Below are 20510 nucleotides of genomic sequence, written 5' to 3'. Positions count from 1 at the left end.
CTTTGGGATCAGTGCCATGTTTGTGTCGTAAAAAGAATTTGGTAGAACCCCTTCTTGGCTTATTCTGTCAAATAGTTTGTATATTATTGGGGTTAGCTGTTCTTTGAATGTTTGATAGAATTCATTTGTGAATCCATCTGGACCTGGGGATTTTTTCTTAGTGAGTTCTTTGATGGCTTGTTCAATTCTTTTTCTGATATGAGGTTGTTTAGGTAATTTATTTTTCTTCTTTTAGTCTAGGCAATTTATATTTTTGTAAGTACCAGCTTCTAGTCTTATTTATTAAATCAATAGTTCTTTGACTTTCAATTTTATTAATTTCTCCTTTGATTTTTAGGATCTCTAATTTAGTCTTCATCTGAGGATTTTTAATTTGTTCACTTTCTAGTTTTTTAATTTGCATGCCCAATTCATTGACCTCTGCCCTTCTTAATTTGTTTATATATGAACTCAAGGATATAAATTTCCCCCTGAGTACTGCTTTGGCTGCATCCCATAGGTTTTGAAAGGATGTCTCACCATTGTCATTTTCTTCAATGAAGTTATTAATTGTTTCTATGATTTGTTCTTTAACTAGCTGGTTTTGGAGAATCATATTGTTTAATTTCCAATTAATTTTTTATTTATCTATCCATGTACCCTTACTAATTATTATTTTTATTCCATTGTGGTCTGAAAAGGTTGCATTTATTATTTCTGCCCTTTTGCACTTTTTTGCAATGATTTTGTGCCCTAGTACATGGTCAATTTTTGTGAATGTACCATGTACTGCTGAAAAGGTGCATTCCTTTTTGTCCCTATTTATTTTTCTCCATATGCCTACTAACTCTAATTTTTCTAATATTTCATTTGCTTCTCTCACCTCTTTCTTATTTATTTTTTTATTTGGTTTATCTAGTTCAGATAGGGGAAGTTTCAGACCTCCCACTAGTATAGTTTTTCTATCTATTTCATCCTTGAGCTCCTCTAGTTTCTCCTTTAAAAATATGGATGCTCTGCCATTTGGTGCATACATATTGAGTACAGATATTTCCTCATAGTCTATACTGCCTTTTATCAGGATGTAATTACCTTCCCTATCTCTTTTAACTAGATTTATTTTTACTTTGGCTTTGTCCGATATCATGATTGCTATTCCTGCCTTCTTTTTATCATTTGATGCCCAATAGATTTGGCTCCATCCTCTTACTTTCACCCTATGCATATCTACCTTCCTCATGTGTTTCTTGCAGACAGCATATGGTAGGGTTTTGGATTCTAATCCACTCTGCTATTCGCTTGCGTTTTATGGGTGAGTTCATTCCATTCACATTCAGAGTTATGGTTACTAGCTGCGTATTTCCCAGCATTTTGATTTCTACTCCTGGTCCTGCCTTTTCTTCTTTAACTATTTCCTTCTATACCACTGTTTCTTTATAATCAGTCCCCCCACCCCGTTCTACCCCTTTTTTTACTTCCCTTTCTACCCCCCTCCCTTCTTATTCCCTCCCTTATTTTCCCCTGTAGTCTTTTTAAAATTTCCCCCCTACGCTCTCCCTCCCTTGTAATACTTCCCTCCCCACCAGTCCATTTTTTACCCTTCTACTCCCCTATAGGGCGCAAATCTATTCTCTTCCCCAATGGATTGGATTGTTCTTCCCACTTGGGGTCAGTTTCAAAGTACATAAGAGTTGAGTATTTCTTATCTCCAACCTCTTTACCCTTCCAGTGTATCGATGTTCTCCCCCCTCCTGCCATGAGCTTCTTTGTGACATATACATTTACCCCATTTGTTTCTTTTCTCATTTCTTTTAGTCATAACCTCTTTTCTTTTTTAGCTCTAGTCATGTATATATATACATACACATGTATATGTATTTACGCATGTATATATCTATATACCTATTTATGTCTTGTCCTTTCTTCCTATACAGTTTGTCATTGTTCCCTCTGAGTGTAATTCTTCTAGCTGCTCAGGTGATAGCAACAGTTTTTAAGAGTTACCAATGACCTCTTTTCTTATAGGGATACATATCATTTTAACTTATTATTATTAATTTTATTTATTATTTATGTTATTATTAAATCTCTTAAAATTTTTTGTTGTTGCTGTTTTTCCCCCCCTCGTTTTTAATTACCTTTTGATGATTCTCTTGAGTTTTGTGGTTGGACATCAAATTTTCTGTTCAGGTCTGGTCTTTTATTTATGAATGCTTGGAACTCTTCTGTTGTGTTGAATGACCATACTTTCCCCTGTAAGAATATAGTCAGTTTTGATGGGTATTTTATTCTTGGTTGTAGACCTAGTTCCCTTGCTTTCCGGAATATCATATTCCATGCCTTTTGGTCCTTCAGTGTGGATGCAGCCAGATCCTGTGTTAACCTCACCGTGTTTCCATGGTATCTGAAGGGCTTCTTCTTGGCAGCTTGTAATATCTGTTCTTTCATCTGATTGTTTTTTAATTTGGCTATAACATTTCTTGGTGTTGTCAGTTGGGGATTAAATACAGGGGGTGATCTGTGGATTCTTTCAATCCCAACTTTCCCCTCTTTTTCTAGGATCTCGGGACAGTTTTCCTGGATAATTTCCTCTAGTGTTATGTCTAGGCTTTTTCTTTTGTCGTGGTCTTCTGGTAGTCCAATTATTCTTAAATTGTGTCTTCTTGAACGGTTTTCTAAATCATCTGTTTGGTGAATGAGATGCTTCACATTTTCCTCAATTTTTTTCATTCTTTTTGTTTTGTTTTATAGGGTCCTGCTGCCTTGTGAGGTTACTTAATTCTAGTTGTTTTATTCTGGTTCTTAAAGATTGGATTTCATCTCTGGCTTTTTGGTCGTCTTTTTCCTTCTGGTCTGATTTTCTTTGAAGATCGTCTTTCATCCTCTTTACCTTGTCTTTTATCTCCTTTGCCTCATCTTTCATCTCCTTTGCCTCATTTTCCAGCTAGTTCAAGTGCCACTGTTTCCAGATGACTTATCTTAATTTTTAAGTACTTTTTCCAATTGTCTTCAGCCTCTCTTAATTGTGTTTTGAGTTCTTCCACAGCCTGTATCCAATTCGCTGGGATTTCTGGTTTATCATTTGCTGATCTCTCCCCCTCTGTTCCATTTGCTGAGGACTAGCTGTCTATTGTAGTTTCTTTCTTCTTTTTCTGTTGTTTGCTCAAATTTATCCCTTCTTTACTCCCCGTATTTGTCTGTGCTCTTGTTCCTCTCATTTTCTTTGGGTGGGGGGGGGACTTCTATCAGTCTACCCTCTTGGAGCTTTAACAGAAGATCTCTTGGTGTAGTCTCTGGGGGAGGGTTTTTGGGGGTTTGAGCTTCCCTGTTCTCTGGAGGCTTTTGATTGGCTTAAAGTCCAGCAGTCAATGAGGATGGGTCGGGTGCCTGGGCTTCCCTGAGTTCTGAAGACTTTTGATGGGATTAAGGTCAGCTGGGTTGGGCTGGGTGTGCTCTGAGGCTAAAACCTCCTGGAAGGCTGGAGCAAATATGGAGGATCTCCATAGCTCTGGCCAGGCTGCCAGTTCTATGCTCCTTCTAGGCTGCCGTCTTGACTCCGTCTCTAGGTTTCTGTTTTTTCATAAGACCCTGCTCTCTAAAAGGGGAAGGGTCATGGCCTTCCTGGGCTCTGAGGGCCCCTGATGGGATTAGGTTCAGCTGGTTCTTTCAGAAGACCCTGCTCTCTAAGGGGGGAAGGGTCGTGGCTTTCCTGGGCTCTGAGGGCTCCTGATGGGATCAGGTTCAGCTGGTTTGGACTGAATGAGCCCTGAAGCAAAAAACCTCCTCCTCCACAATCTGTGTTGAATGCCTGGATACTGGCCCAGGTTACTTTCAAGGTAAGCTCTTTGGAGCAACCCCTTTGCCTGCCCTGAGGTTTCTGTCCTTTCAGTAGCTCTGAGGGATCCTGATAGGATTGGGTTCAGCTGGTGCCCTAAAGCTGGGACCTCCCTTGAGACTCAGATGGAAGGACCCAGCCAGGGGGATACAGGCTTCCCCCTTCCTTCTGTTTCCCTGCTGTCTTTGTTGGGCGCCCCAGAGACTGGCTCAGGTTGCTTTCATGGTGAGTCTTTCAGAATAGCCAGCCCTGAGGCCCTTTTGCCAGCCCTGAGGTTCTTGCTGCTGCTGTGGGCTCAGCACTCTGGGTTGAGGGGGATGGGTCCTGGAACCTTCCTTCTGCCTACCCCTTAGATCCAAGTGATCTAGGGTTCTGGGTTTTGGGGGAATGTACCTTTTGATCCAGGTCCAGGAGGAGGGTTCCCCAGGTCTATCCTGTTGTTCAGCTTGAATTTCGGTGTCCTAGGAGTACTCAGTTTGAAATCAGTAAGGAAGGGTTTCTGAGGTCTGAACTTTCGCTGCTTCTACGCCGCCATCTTGACTGGAAGTCAGGGTAAATTATCTTATCTGAATAGGTGTGAAACAAATATTCTAGTGGAAACAAGTGGTTAAAGGCAATGCTTAAACCTTATTCTAAACAGAAGTGTCTCAGAAATAAGACAAGGGAGAGTAATAAGAAGGGGGGGAAGTAGGGGATGGTAAGTCATTAAAAGCAAAACACTTGTGAGGAGGATCAGAGAGAAAGAAGAGAATCAAAAGGGGGAAATATGATGGCAGGGCATACACACTGGTAATTATAAATCGGAATGTGAATTGGATAAGTTCATTTATATAATGGAATCTATAAAGGGTGAAATTATGGTTGAGACTGAAAAAATCTAAATTTAAATGGTTGCCAAGGGAAATCCCAAATAATAAAATACCCAAGTCAGCTGCCAAATTTTATGGTGATTTAATTATAGCAGGAAGAAGAAAATATTAGAGAGAGAGAGAGAGAGAGAGAGAGAGAGAGAGAGAGAGAGAGAGAGAGAGAGAGAGAGAGAGAGAGAGAGAGAGAAAAGGAAAGGAGTTTAACTCAAAAACCGCTCTGGCTCAGGCTGAGCCAAGGAGGGAGTTTAAGGCCCTGGAGAGGCAAGGCAGAGAAAGGGGTAAAGTCTTATCACTCATGTGAACAGTCTGAAGGAAAGCTGTCTGCGGGGCTCTTCCAAGCTCAAGCTCCAGGATGGAACTGAACCCTAGACCTCTTCACAGGAAGTCACGAGAACTCCAGAGACTGTTCTCTACCTCACTTCCTGCATCTCACATGTGCTAATGGTGGTTCAAACTTGACTTAGGACAGCCCAGATGTCTGTCCTTTTTTTTTGTACATGTTTGTTGAAGGCCATTTTCTCAGATAATTAAATCTTGAGTTTGATGCAGACCTTACTAATCTTGTTAAACTAAGAAGGGAGGAGAAATGTATTTTCCAAGATCTGATTCTGTTATTCCAAGTATCTCTGTTGTTACTGATCAGGAAATACCTAAATCTGATCTTCTAAAGAATGGTCTGATCAGAGTGGAATAGTTTTGATATTCACAAAGCTAGCAAAGAAGATTAAGAACCAGAATCCTATGATATGTTGTTTATAAGAAACATATTTAAGGCATGGAAACATGCACAGAGTAAAAATAAGAGGTTGGAGTAGAATCTATTGTGCTTTAACTGAATTTTAAAAAGCAGGAGTAGCAATAATGATCTTAGAAAAGCAAAAGCAAAAATAGATCTGATTAAACTAGATAAGGAAATTACATCTGAAAAAGTATTGACACTAAATTAAATAATACCAATACAAAATATGTGTATCAATTTTTTTCAAGAGAAATAGCTTCAGGAGGAAATAGACACTTTACCTTAACTTTCCCCTATCATAGAGAAATCAATGCAAAAAATAAACAGGAAAGAAGTGAAATTTAGAAAAGTTAAATCTGATACATTTCTGGAGAAAACTGAATGGAAATAGAAAGTAATATGCCTTCTTTTCAAAAGTAAATAGCACCTATACAAAAATTAACCACGTGCATAAAAACTTCACAACCAAGGAAACACAAGAAAAGGAGAAATAATAGATGCATCCTTTTCAGATCATACTGCTACAAAAATTATAACCAATAAGGGCCACTAGAAAGACAAATGAAAAATTAATTGGAAACTAGTTTAATTATAAAAAGGGGGTAGGTGTACTAGTGGGGGATCAGGAACTAAAGTTTGAAAGGTCTAAGAGAGAGAGGGGACAGATAAAAATGAGCACTACTTCTTTGAGATAGAGCTACACAAAGGAAGGTGAGAGATTTGATCAAGGTCCAGAGCTGAAAGGTAAGGAGGAAATCCTTTTCAGACTCTGGTTTCTGGTTTCTTCCCTTAATAGATATTATCCTGATCCCCTTAGCACATTAGATGAATAAGATGTTCAGTTTCTTCTGGATGAATAAGACCTATTTATTCTTTGTAATATTTAGGAATGGTAGGTTTAGGGTAGAGGGAAAATTGGGAATTCCCTAATTACCCTTAGGTGTTGAGGGCTCAGATCTGGGGACCTGAGTCTCTGATGAGATTGTGGCATCAAGCTGTTGCATTTTCCTGATATAGAGGGATGTACAGTTATTGAAGAGATCAATTGAAAATCTTCTTGGGTGGATAGTCTCTTATCTTCCCCAAAGGGAAAAAGTCTCTATCCACTACTGAGGAAGGGTGGCTAATCTGATTTCTTCAGATAGATGAGGGATCACAGCAGATTGAGCTCAGCAAGATGCTCCTCTCTCTTCCAGTTCAAAAGACAGAAGCCTCTCCCCAACTGCTGATCTCCTTTTCTTGGCTAGAGGTTCTAGCCCTGTTCTCTGTTGAGAGCAGAATTCCATTCTCTTCCTGCATGATGTTTTCCTGCAAACCAAGTCCTTGCAATGCAGTCTGTAACTCTCTCATCTACATAGGTCAAATAACAAATTATAGAAACAATAATTTCATTAAAGAGAATGACAATGCAACACATTGAAATTTATGTGCTACAGCTAAAGAACTGTATTTTGTACAAAGTACTACTTTTTAGAGAAAAAGCAGATCAATGGATTGGACATGCAACTAAAAAACTAAAAGAACTAACAACTAAAAAAAACTAAAGAACACATCAAAAAACCTTATTTGAAAATCCAAAAATCAAAAAAGAAATTAATAAAACTGAGCATGGATGACAAGACATTGTACAAGAAGGAACATTCCAAGGATATCATACCCCTATAGTCCAAAAAGGCTTACAGTATGGAATAATCCTATTTATTCTGTCAGATATGTTCTTTTTCATTGGCTTCTTCTGAGATTTTTATACTCTAGCCACTTAGTACCTATGCCTGAATTAGAGGATGTTAATCCCCAACAGGAACTCAAACCCCAGAAGTACCCCTACTAAATACATCTATCCTTCTTGCTTTGGAAGACTCCATCACATAATTCTGTCACAGCCTAATAGAAGGAAACTGAAAATAAATAATCCAAGCACTCACTCTCATAATTCTGTTATGCCTCTATTTCACCATTTTACAAGCTACTAATACTCTAGTATTACAAAGCCTCAATCATCATCTCATATGGCATTTATGGATCAACCTTCTTCTTAGCCAAAAATCATGACCTACATATAATCATTAGCTCAACATTCTTAATCGTAAGCTTACTATGCCAATTCTATTCCCTCTTCACATCAACACATCACATTGATTTTGAAGCAGCAGCTTGATTCTGCCATTTTGTAGATGCTGTATGACTATTCCTAAATATCTCTACCTACTGATGAGATATATTTTTTGAGAAGTCCATAAAGATATTCTGGGCTTATTGATGCAAAAGTAGTCAGAAAAGACATGTTTACATATTTACCTCAAGGCTCTGGCAAGAACCAGCCTGATCTTGCATGTCTACAAATCACTGTCTAAAGAACACCTGGCTTTCTTAATTCACTCAGAAAATCCTGACCAGCTAACTATCACAAACCTTGAACTCTATCTCTGGGAAGTGACTTTCATGCATATCAGCTATATCTTAGTGTTTTTGTGCTTCTAAATCAATCCGTATGTCAGTGATGACAGACCAAAGAGGACTTTGAAGATTACTGTCAAAGTGTATATACTCCTTAATGCAGGAGACACCTGTGTACTCAAATGAGCACCAGGGATGTAAACTGTTGATATATCATTTTCCTTTGATCATAAAGTGTACAAACTGTATAAATATTAGATATTTGTAGAAAATAAATGTATAAATATGCTCAATAAAGTGGAATCCGTGATCCCATTCACAGACCCCTTGTATCTGTCAACTCCTCATCCATGTGGGATCTCTCTTCTCCCTTCTCCCCTGAGCCAGTCTCCAGAGAGAATGAGCTCTTTTCATTTGTCTAGTATAATTAGTATTCTTGCTTTCCAATCATTAAGTTCTGGGTAAAACCAGAGAAAAATAATTAACCTCAATTCCACATTAATAACAAACACAGTCCTAGCTATCATTGTAGTAATAACTGTCTTTTGATTAACCTAACTTTACCTATGCTAAGAAAAATCTAGTCCACATGAATGTGACTTTGACTCTTTAGGTTGAGCCAGACTTCCATTCTCAATAAAATTCTTTCTAGTAGCAATTACATTTCTTTCTATTTTTTTTTTACCTAGAAATTGCACTTCTATTACCACTGTGAATTTTAGATTTACTCCACCTTGCTTAGTCTTAGAGTTCTAGCAATCAGGAATGTATACACCCCTACTTAAGGACTGTGTTGAGGAGGATGGCCTATGACCAACACATACTAGCAAGTGACAAATAAGAAACAACTGACAGCCCCCCTGGGCTGTCCTAAGTCAAGCTTAAGCTATCATTGGTATATGTGAGATGCAGGAAGTGGTGTAAAGAACAGTCTATGTATTTTGCATCACTTTCTCTCTTTGGGGCTCACTCTCACTCTCTCTCTCAGAGAAGTAGGGCTCTGTCGGCAGCGTGGGGAGTGCTGGGCGGCGTTTTGGCATTTGCAGCTTGCCGGTGAGGTGACTGGTTCTTCCTTTTCTCCTTTCCTTGACCTCCAACTCCTATCTGGCTTGCCAGAGCAGTCCAATTCCCTTTTCTTTCTCTCTTCTTCTTAATTTCTTTACCCTATTATAATTAAACCACCATAAAAATATTTTATTGGGATTTAATTTTAATCTCTGGTGACCATTAGTATAATATATTCAGTCAGAAATCCCTTATTTTACCCTTAATACCACTCCCATGAGCTATCCAGCTCCCATCCCCAAACACCATGTTTATACTATCATACTGCTTAATTTTATTACTAAACATAGGTCTAGCCTATGGATGAATCCAAAAAGGCTTGAAATGGGCCAAATAATTTTTTAATCTCATGAAGATAATTGATTTTGACTTAATCAATCATAGTTTAAACACATGAATACCATTCAACCTTAACCTAATTATAGTCTTTACCATGGTCCTAATAGGGGTCCTTATCTACTGCTTCCACCTGATATCTATTCTATTATGCTTAATATTACCTTTATTTATCCTTATAGCCCTCTTAATTTCCTACTTCCACATATTCTCTACCTCTATAGCACCACTAGTTCTAGTAAGTTTTGCTTGCTAGCGGAACTAGTTCTACTCATAAGCATTTCTAACACTCATGGAAAAAACAACCTACTACAGTGCTAAAAATTATAATCTGAGCTTCTGTATTAATTCCACTAATCTGATACTCTAAAAATCCCTGATATGAATCAACTCAACAACCCAAAGCCTCCTAATTTAGTATCATCAGCCTGTCACCATTATATCAATATAGATATAGGCTATAATTTTAACAATTCCTTCTCTGTAGACTAAATATAATGTCATTTATTAATCCTATCTAGCTTGCTCCTTCCTCTAATAATAATAACAATCCCAAATTACCTAATTAAGGAATCCTTAGTATAAAAAAACCTCCATAACTAACTATACTAACTATTCTTCAAATATCATTAATCATGGCATTCATTTCTTCAGAACTTATCATATTTTATATTCTATTTGAAACAACACTCATATCCCAACCCTTATAATTATCACTAGATGAGGTAATCAGAACAAGCCACTGAACTAGTAAATAAGACTAGGAGTTGGGTTTATGAAAAAAACAATAAAATAGATTAGAACACTCTTAATTTGATTTAAAAAAGGAAAGAAGAAATCAAATTACTAGTGCCAAAATGAAATGGGTAAATTCACTACTAAGAAAGAGGAAATTAAAGCAATCATTAAGAGCTATTTATATGCCAATAAATTTCACAATCTAAGTGAAATGAATATTTACAAAAAATATAAATTGTTCAGATCAACAGAAGAAGAAAAGAATTCAATAATTCCATCTCAGAAAAAGAAACAGAACAAGCCACCAATGAACTCTCTAAAGAAGAAATCCCCAGTTCCAGATGGATTCTCAAGTGAATTCTTTCAAAAATTTAAAGAACAATTAATTCCAATACTATATAAATTATTTGTCAAAATGGGTGAAATACTACCAAATTCTTCTTATGACACAAATATGGTACCGATACTAGGAAGAACAAAAAAAAGAAAGAAACTATATGCCAGTTCCCTTAATGTATATTGATTAGAAATTTTTAAATAAATAAAATATTCATAGGGAGACGACCAAAATATTGACTATGAGCAGATAGATTTATACCAGGAAAGCTATCAGCATAATTGACCATATCAATAACAAAACTAACAGAAATCACAAGATTATCTTAATAGATGCAGAAAATGCTTTTGACAAAATAAAACACCCATTCCTATTAAAAATTCTAGTCAGTATAGGAATAAAAGGCTATTCCTTAAAATAATGTGTAGCAGGGGCAGCTGGGTGTCTCAGTGTATTGAGAGTCAGGCCTAGAAATGGGAGGTCCTGGGTTCAAATTTGACCTCAGACACTTCCCAGCTGTGTGACCCTGGGCAAGTCACTTGACCTGCATTGTCTAGCCCTTACCACTCTTCTGTCTTGGAGCCAATACACAGTATTGACTCCAAGATGGAAGGTAAGGGTTTTATTTAAAAAAAAAAAATAATGTATAGCAAGTATAATCTGCAATGGGGATGTTAGAAGCTTTCCCAGTAAAGTCAGAGGTAAAGCTGGATTCCCATTGTCATACTTTTTAGTGTGTCAGAAATGGTACATTTTTTTAACAATAAGAGAAGAAAGAGAAATTGAAGAAATTAAAGTAGGCAATCAGGAAGCCAAAATATTACTCTTTGCAGATATGATGGTATGATTAGAGAATCAACTAAAAAACTAGTTGAAAAAATTAATAACTTTAGTAAAGTTGCAGGATGCATAAATTGTTAGCATTTCTTTATATTAACAGCAACATCCAGTAGCAAGAGAAAGATAAATTTCATTTAAAATAGACAATATAAAAGACCTAGGAATCAAGTTGCCAAGACTAACAGGAATCATATGAACAGTTTCAAAACACTTTTATAAATAAAGTTAGAACTGAACAAAGGGAAAAATATCAATTGTTCATGGATAGGGTGAGTTAATATGATAAAAATGACAATTCTACCTAAATGAATTTACTTAATGCCATAACATCAAGTTTCCAAGTAATTATTTTATAGACAATAATAATTTTATTTTTAAAATAAAATTAATCTGGAAGAACAAAAGGTAAAGAATATCAAGTGAATTAATGAAAAAAAAGTGAAGAAAGGTAGCTTAACATTCTCATGTTTTTTAAACAGAAAGATCCCAGTGTTGGGGATAAGAACTTAATATGTAACAAAAACCGCTTAGAAAATTGGAAAATAATATGACAGAAATAAGGTAGAATCCAACATCTCACACCTTATATCAATATAAAGTAAAAATAGCTATGTAATTCAGTTATAAGGTGATACCATAAGTTCATTTGGGGAACACAGAATAGTTACCCATCAAATATATGGAGAATGGAAATATTTAAGACAAACAATAACTAAAGAACATTATGAGATGTTAAATGAATAATTTTGATTATATTAAATTTAAAAGTTTTTGTACAAACAAACCAATGTAATTAAGATTAGAAGAAAAATTTAAAAATAGGGAAAATCTTTACAGCAAACTTCATTGATCAAGGTCTCATTTCTTAAAAATATAGAGAACTAAGTCTAATTCAAAAGAATACATGTCTTTCCCCAATTGATGAATGGTCAAAATATTTGAATAAACAGTTTTCAGATGAAACAATTATGAGGTACTAACTCATACATATCAGATAGGTTAAGATGAAAGGAAAGGAAAGTGATAAATGTTGGAAGGGAAGTTGCAATTTGGGACACTAAATGCATTGTTGGTAAAGTTGTGAACTGATTTGACCATTTTGGAGGACAATTTGCAACTATGCTCAAAAGGTTGTAAAACTGTACCTACCCTTTGATACTGTATAATGTAACCACTAGGTCCATATCCCAAAGAGGAAAAAAAAAAGATGGGGAAGGACTTTTACAAAAAATTTGTGGAAGCTTTGTGTGTGTTGTGAACCTTAAAAATTCCCCATTGGGACCATTTCCCATTTGGGCAGTGAAAGTAACTTAGATCAGGAATGTGAGAACTCTACTTAGATCAGGAATGTGAGAACTCTACTTCACCATACTTAAGCATGCCTTAGAGGAAGCTAAAGTTGTAAACTCCTTTCTGAACAATGAAAAGTACTTAAACCCATACTTATAGTGTAACAAAAAGTTCTTAGGCCATGCCTATTTTAGGACTAATACAAAAGGGTGATAAAAGTACCTATAAAGATCAAGCAACTTGTGAATTTACAAGGAACAAAGAGGTGAGAAACTTACTCAGAGCTTTCCTGGTGTGAATTACTCAAAAAGATTAATCTACTCAGGTGTGAACTAAGAATGGTCTGTCCTTTGAAAAACGTCTACTGTGATTGGTAGATATAAGAACTTAGGGGAGGTGACATAGGAGAAAATGCCCTTTAAATAGGAGCTCAGATTCATTCAGAGGGGATTCAGTTTGAGGATTGAGCTGGTGGAGGCAGCTGAGATGATTCTGGTCTGGTGTCACTAGAATCCTTGCTTGGACAAATCAATCAGTCTTTAATCACTCACCACAAGATTTTTCCAATGAGAAAAAAATCAAATATTCTGATCAAAAATAAAAGATAAGCAATAATAAAAATTAAGGAAAAATTAGTAATTCAATGTGTTCTCAAAAACAGCATCCATTTGTCTATGGATTATTATCTCCAATTCATATGATAGGGTAGAATCAATCAATCTCAACAGAAGATGCTTTCTTCACATGTGAGCAATGAATCCAAGAGTCCTTTTCTCCAACCTTTATAGATGTTGAAGTAGTTAACAATATTTGGAAGGCTGAGTTGCTCCAGTATGCTTGAAATTCTTAATATAAACTTTATCTCCTGGATTCAGGTCATGAAGAGAAAAATCTAGTGGTTCGGCTTGTACTGCAGCTCCAGATTCATGAAGTTCAAGTAGTTTGTGCTGTAATTCCTGTATCTAGGAAGCAATAGTAGTATCTCCCCCTAATAGTGAGGTATATGCAGGGGGGAAAGGTTTAGCCTGCATAGGCGGATATCCAAAAAGCATCTCAAATGGTGAGATGTGTAGGTCTCCTCTGGGCCTGCTCCTAAGATAAAATAGGGCCAGAGGGAGAATTTCAGGCCATTTTAAATGGGTCTCAGTGCATAATTTTCCAATCATAGTTTTAAGTTCTTTATTCATCCTCTCAACTTGTCCTGAGCTCTGGGGATGATATGGAACATGAAATTTGGGAGTTATCCCCAAGCAAGAATATATCTGATTTAGGACAGAATCAGTAAAATGACTTCCTCTATCTGAATCAATACGTGCTGGTAGTCCAAAGCAAGGAATAATTTCCTTTAAAGGTATCTTTGCAACAAAATCCACTGTGGCTCAGGTCGCAGGAAATGCTTCCAGTCATCTGGTTAGTTGATCTACTATTACTAGACAAAATTTATAACGTCCAGCCTTTGGCATTGTTATGAAATCTATCTGTAGATGTTAAAAAGGTGTGTAAGCCAGAGGACGTCCACCAAAGGCTTTTCCACGAAATGCATGTTGGTTATATGCCTGGCAGGTAGAGCAGGCTAAACATACTTTAGAGACTATAGTAGTTATCCCAGGGACTATCCATACTCCCTTCACAGAGTCCACGAAGCCCTGGGTGCCAAAATGACCATTTTTATGAATATATTGGCAAATTTTGTGATGGAAACTTCTAGGGAGCAGGGGTTTTCCTTCAGATGACACCCATACTCCATTAATCTGTTTTGCTTTAAATTTTTGTTTCCACTTTTCCACTTCCTTTTCATTATACAAAAGTGATAAATTTAAATCATCAGTGGTTGTTAGTGTTAAAATTAATTCAGGTCCTTCTATGACTGCTAGCTTTTGCAGCGGCATCTGCTCGATCATTTCCTCTTGAAACAGGGTCAGTGCCACCTGTATGGGCAGAGCAATGAACTACAGCTAGGGCTTCAGGAAGCTGGAGAGCAGAAAGAACTTCATTAATAATTTATGCATTAGCTATAGATTTTCCAGCTGAGGTTAAAAATCCTCTCTGGAGCCATAACATTGTGACTGAATGACAAATGCCAAAAGCATATCTAGAATCTGTATAAATTGTTGCCTTTTTATCTTTGGCAATTATACAAGCATGCTTCAGAGCTATGAGTTCTGCTCCTTGAGTGCTAATGTTAGAAGGTAGTGAAGCTGACCATTCAATGGCACATTCTGAGACTAAGGCAGCTCCAGTGTAACGTTTGCCATCCCTCATAAAAGAGGAACCATCGGTAAATAAGACCAGATCTGGATTGTCTAAGGGATTGTCCAATAGATTATCTCGAGGTTTTTCTGCCATGGATACTAATGTTTCACAATTGTGTAATGGTTCTCCTGAAGTTGGTAAATCTGGAAGCAAGGTGGCAGGGTACAACGTTTCAAGGAAATGTTTTCGCTATTTAATAAGGTTATTTCATACTTTGTAATTCTCTGATCTGAGAAAGCCTGTGTTCTATGTTTTATCAACAATGCTTCTGCCTCATGTGGGCACATTATTGTTAATGGACATCCCAATACTAAATCAACAGTTTTTGTAACTAGTAAGGCTGTAGCAGCTACTCCTCTAAGACATGATGGTGCTCCTGCTGCTACTGGGTCCAGTTGAGCAGAATAATAAGCAATTGGCCCTGAGAAGGTCCCAAAGTCTGAGTTAAAATGCCAGAAGCTACTCCTCTTCTCTCATGCACATATAAAGTAAATGGCTTGTTGTAATCTGGGATGCCTAGAGCAGGGGCAGACATGATAGCCTTTTTTAGATCTGATAGAGCTGACAAGTGTTCAGGCTCTAATTTGAGGGGTTCAGGAACCGAATCCTTTGTTAATGCTATAAGGGGTTTAGTGATTTCCCCATAGCAAGGAATCCATTGTCTACAAAACCCTGTTGCTCCTAAAATTGCTCTCAATTATTTCTTAGTAGTAGGAGCACTTAAATTTTGAATATTCTCAATTCTTTTTGGAAAAATATAATTAGCACCAGCAGTCAGGATGAATGCCAAATATTCTATTTTAGCGAGACACCACTGAACTTTCCTCTTTTGTACAATTCCAAAAGAAGCTGTTTGCTATCTTCTTGACATGTTTTTGCATCTGTTGAAGCCAAGAGTAGATCATCTACATATTTGATTAATTTGCTATTTTTAAATGTTATATTGTCTGAGTCTTGGCTCAAAATTTGCTCAAATAAACTTGGACTTTCCACATAACCCTGTGGCAGCTGACTCCATGTATATTTTGAGCCCTTCCAGGTAAAAGCAAAAATATGCCTGGAGTTCTCATGTATAGGTATGGAAAAGGAAGCTGAGCACAAGTCTACTACTGTAAAGTATGTAGCTGTGCTAGGAATAGAGGAAATAATAGTATTTATGTTAGAAAGTACGGAGTGTCTCTTTATAACATGATTATTCACTGCCCTCAGATCCTGAACGAATCTATAGAGGTGCTTACCATCAGGCCCTCTTTTTGGTTTTTTAACTGGCAGGATGGGCGTGTTGTATTCTGATTTGCAGGGGATTATTATTCCCTGATCAATTAATGAGTTAATAACTGGTGTAATACCCTCAATTGCCTCCTTTGAGAGGGGATACTGAGGAATGGAAGGAGCTGGGCTAGATTTCGTTTTTATCTGCACAGGAACATCAGATTTAAGTAAGCCTACATTGGAAGAAGATGTGTCCCAAAGAGATTCTGGTATATCCTTAGGTATTTCAAAAGTGGAAGGCTCTTTTGCCTTCTGGTTCTCCAAGAGAAATACAGGGAGTAAATTTAAAGATTCCTCTGGTACTTCCAATGTTAAGGAACCATCTGGGGAACAAGTTATTGTGGCTCTGAGTAAGTTTCTCACCTCTTTGTTCCTTGTAAATTCACAAGTTGCTTGACCTTTAAAGGTACTTATCACCCTTTTGTATCAGTCCTAAAATAGGCATGGCCTAAGAACTTTTTGTTCCACTATAAGTATGGGTTTAAGTATTTTTCATTGTTCAGAAAGGAGTTTACAACTTTATCTTCCCCTAAAGCATGCTTAAGTATGGTGAAGTAGAGTTCTCACATTCCTGATCTAAGTTACTTTCACTGCTCAAATGGAGAATGGTCCCAATGGGGAATTTTTAAGGTTCACAATCCAACCTTATGAAGTAGGTTCTGAAAATTTTTAAGGTTCACAATCCCCCCTGATGATCATTGGGAGACTAGTCTCCCCATTGATCATTTAACATAATCATCTTGTAGTCCTAAATGCACTTCTAACTATAGATATACACAATATTCAATTTTCTAAGAGGAAATTAGAATAGTGAGGGAGAAATAGAAAAGAAAGAAAACAAAACCAATGTTTGCTAGGCACATTGACAGAAAGCCAAATTACGGGCAGTCCCTTTTGGCATAAATGTATACATTTACAATAAATGTTCAATCAAAGTTCAGTTCAATCAACCATATCCAAAGTTCATTGTTGATCTTCTTGATGTAGTGTAGATTTTCTGCATCTATCTGCAACAATTCATTCTTTGGATTATAGAAATTAGCAAGCTTCTTCCTTGAAGATCTTTTCTCATACAAAATCAAAATCTTGAATTTTTATGTAAAAATACAGTCTCAAAAATAAAAAATTCTTAGATTTTAAATTAAAATCAGTGTGTGTGTGTGGTGGCAAAGAATAGGGAATTGAGATGATATTCATCAATTGGAGAATGGCTGGAAAACTGTGGAATATGATGGTTATGGTTGATTTCAAAAAGAGCTGGAAATACCTCCCTGAATTGATTAAGAGTGAAATAAGCAGAACTAGGAGGACAATGGAATGATCAATTATGAAAGACTTAGTTACTCTAAGCAGTTTAATGAGCCAGGATAATTCTGTAGGATTTATGATAAATAACATTATCTCTTTTCCAGAGAAAGAATTGTTGGAGTCAAAAAGCCAATCAAAGTATACTATTTATTTACTTAAGTTTATTTTGGCTTCTGTTTTGGGGATTTGGTTTATGTGAGTAGTCCCTTAAAATAATGACTGGTATTTAAATAAATTTTGTCTTATAATACTTGTATAACCCAGATCAAATTGCTTACCATCACTGGTGGGGGGAATGAGTGAGACAATTTCAATTTTATAATTTTGGAAAATGTTATGTGGAAAATTGTCATTACATGTCATTGGGAAAATAAAATATCTTTGAAAAAATATTATATTAGACAGACAAAAGAGTTGTGAGGAGTCACCTTTTGGGGAACACCTTTAACAAACAGGTTTAAAGTCAATTGCAAATGAAAAAAGTTTTACTCTACAGAAAGTTATGGAGAATTCCAGTTCATTATCTGTATTGTCCATCTGCAGTGTCCATAGAAAGATGAGAGTAGTTTGAATTGTATTAGGGAAATTGCAAGCAGTTTTTGATGACGCCAATATTTCTGTTGAAATAAAAGCCAATCTTTTAAAAAATGAATAAATAAAATCATCCATGAACATCCATGAATGTTCTCTATAATGGAGATAAGGTAGACATCTTCCCAATAGGATTGAGTGAAACAAGCATGCCCATTCTCACCACTACTATTCACTATTGTACTAGAGACTCAAGTTATAGCAATAAGAGAAGAAATTGGAGGAATTAGAATAGACAATGAAGAAACTAAGTAATCAATAACTCTTTGCAGATGATATACCTAGAGAATCAACTAAAAAGCAAATTAACAATTTTAACAAAATTACAGGATCTAAAATAAACCTACAAAAATCATCAGCGTTTCTCTGTTCTACCTTAAAGCACCACAGCAAGAGAGAGAGAAAAATCCTATTTAAAATAACTGTAGATAATATAAAATACCTGGGAATTGCTAAAATTAATCATGGTTGGACTCTGAATATTTATATAGGTGATCCCAGGGATTTAATTTCTTTTTTTTTTTAAACCTTACCTTCTGTCTTGAAATCAATACAGAAGAGTGGTAAGGGCTAGGCAATGGGGGTCAAGTGACTTGCCCAGGGTCACACAGCTGGGAAGTGTCTGAGGTCAGATTCTAACCTAGGACCTCCCATCTCTAGGCCTGGCTCTCAATCCCTTGAGTTACCCATCTGCCTCCAGGGATTTAATTTCTAAATCCCAAAATGAATTACTAAAATAAATGGAATCTATGGTAGTTTATTTATAGTATTTATAATAGAAGGAAGATATTAAGGAATGAGAGAGAGAAAACTCTGGCTTCTTCTGATATCAGTTAGAATTCCTAAGCCCCAGCCAGGGGAAGAGAAAAGCAAGGTTACTAAGTCAGCCTTTCACTCATCAACAATGACAGTCTAAATAAGTCTGGGTGTCTGTCTTCTGGTCACTCCTCAAAGGTCTGTCTTCTAGTCTCTCCTCTGAGTCCAACTCTGAGTCAGAGATCCTTCTTCAACTCAAAACTTGAATCAAATATATCTTGAAATACCAAATGACCCTTCTTCTGCCCTTTTGGTCTTCTTCAAGATCTTTTTCTCTTGTGTCACCTCCCCTAAATTTTCAAGTCTACCAATCACAGCAGATGCTTTTCTTCAGGACTGCCCACTCCTTAGTTCTCATTTTCTTTGGTTAGATTATATCTTTTTGGGTTACTTAACACCTTTTTTTTGTAAGTTCATCTTTTGTAGTTACTTAACACTTTTTTGGTTAAATGGTTAAAATGGGTAGTTGTACTAAATAGATTGGGGATTACAATTCTAGCTTCACTATAAAGGAAGAGCTGAGTACCTTCATTGTTACAATCAGGAGATAGATAAATCCAATCTTCACAGAATCTACTATCTAAGACAAATCCAGTAATTATAGGATCACAATTATAAAACACTTTAACAAATAAAGTCAGATCTAAACAATAGGAAAAATATTAATTGTTCATGAGTAGGCTGGGCTAATTAATGTGTAGGCTGGTTAATATAATAAAATGATAATTCTTTCTAAATTAATTTTATTCAATGCCATATCAATCAATGTAACCAAAAGCTGTACCAGATTTCAAACTATATTAAAAAGCAGCAAACATTAAAACAAGTACTGACTAAGAAATAGAGAGGAGGACTAATGGAATAGATTAAGCACTCAACATCCACTGGCAAATGACCATAGTAACCTAGGGTGCTTTTGTAAGAACTCATTGCTGACAAAAACTCCTGGGAGAATTGGAAAACAGTTTGGCAGAAATTAGGCATAAACCAATACTTCACACTTTATACCAAAATAAAGTCAGAATGGATACATGATTTACAAATAAAGGGTGAGACCATAAACAACTAAGAGGAGTACAAAAATTGTTTATGTGTCATATTTGTAGACTAGGGAAGAATTTAGATCACAATAGAGAATATTATGAGATGTAAACTATTCAATTTTGCTACATTAAACTAAAAAGTTTCTGCACAAACAAAATCTATGCAACCAAGATTAAAAGACAAAGAACAAACTGGGTGAAATCTTTTTAGCATTAAACAGAAATTAGCTAAAAACCCTAAAAATGAAATCGTTTTTTTTTTTTGATAGCAAAACAGTCAGAGAATGTTTACATAGAAGAATATATACCATATAATATAAAGTAAAGTGCTGTCTTATTGAGAGTGAGATACCTGAGTTCAACTAAGAGAGTCCTAGATCTCACCCAAAGGGGAAATTTCCCAAAATCTCTAGGATAGCTAACTTGTGGAAGGGATTATGATAAAAACTGTCAGTTCCTCTCATGATGGCTTTTTCCCAAATAATTTTCTTCAGCAACTTGAAGTATAGTTGTCATAATTCATCTTCTCTCTAAAAGATAACAACCAATGAGATTGGAAGTGACCAGGGCTTGAAGAGAACTTCCCCGTTCTCCTTTATCTTGGTCCTGTCAACTCTGTCCTGAATTTCACCCAAACACCGGGCATTGATTGGATGTGAAAGGAAGTGAAGAATAGAGTTGCAATGCTAAAACACTTCATTATAATCTTAGGGCTACAGGGTGTTTTAAATACTGTGTATAAGGTTTTGAAGCAAATTTTGCTGTTTCCACACAATTTTTTCTTCTTTACTTGTTAATAAGG

This window comes from Monodelphis domestica, chromosome 1, assembly GCF_027887165.1.
Source record: "Monodelphis domestica isolate mMonDom1 chromosome 1, mMonDom1.pri, whole genome shotgun sequence".
In the NCBI taxonomy this organism is placed as follows: domain Eukaryota; kingdom Metazoa; phylum Chordata; class Mammalia; order Didelphimorphia; family Didelphidae; genus Monodelphis; species Monodelphis domestica.
Note: the sequence above shows the minus strand (reverse complement) of the source record.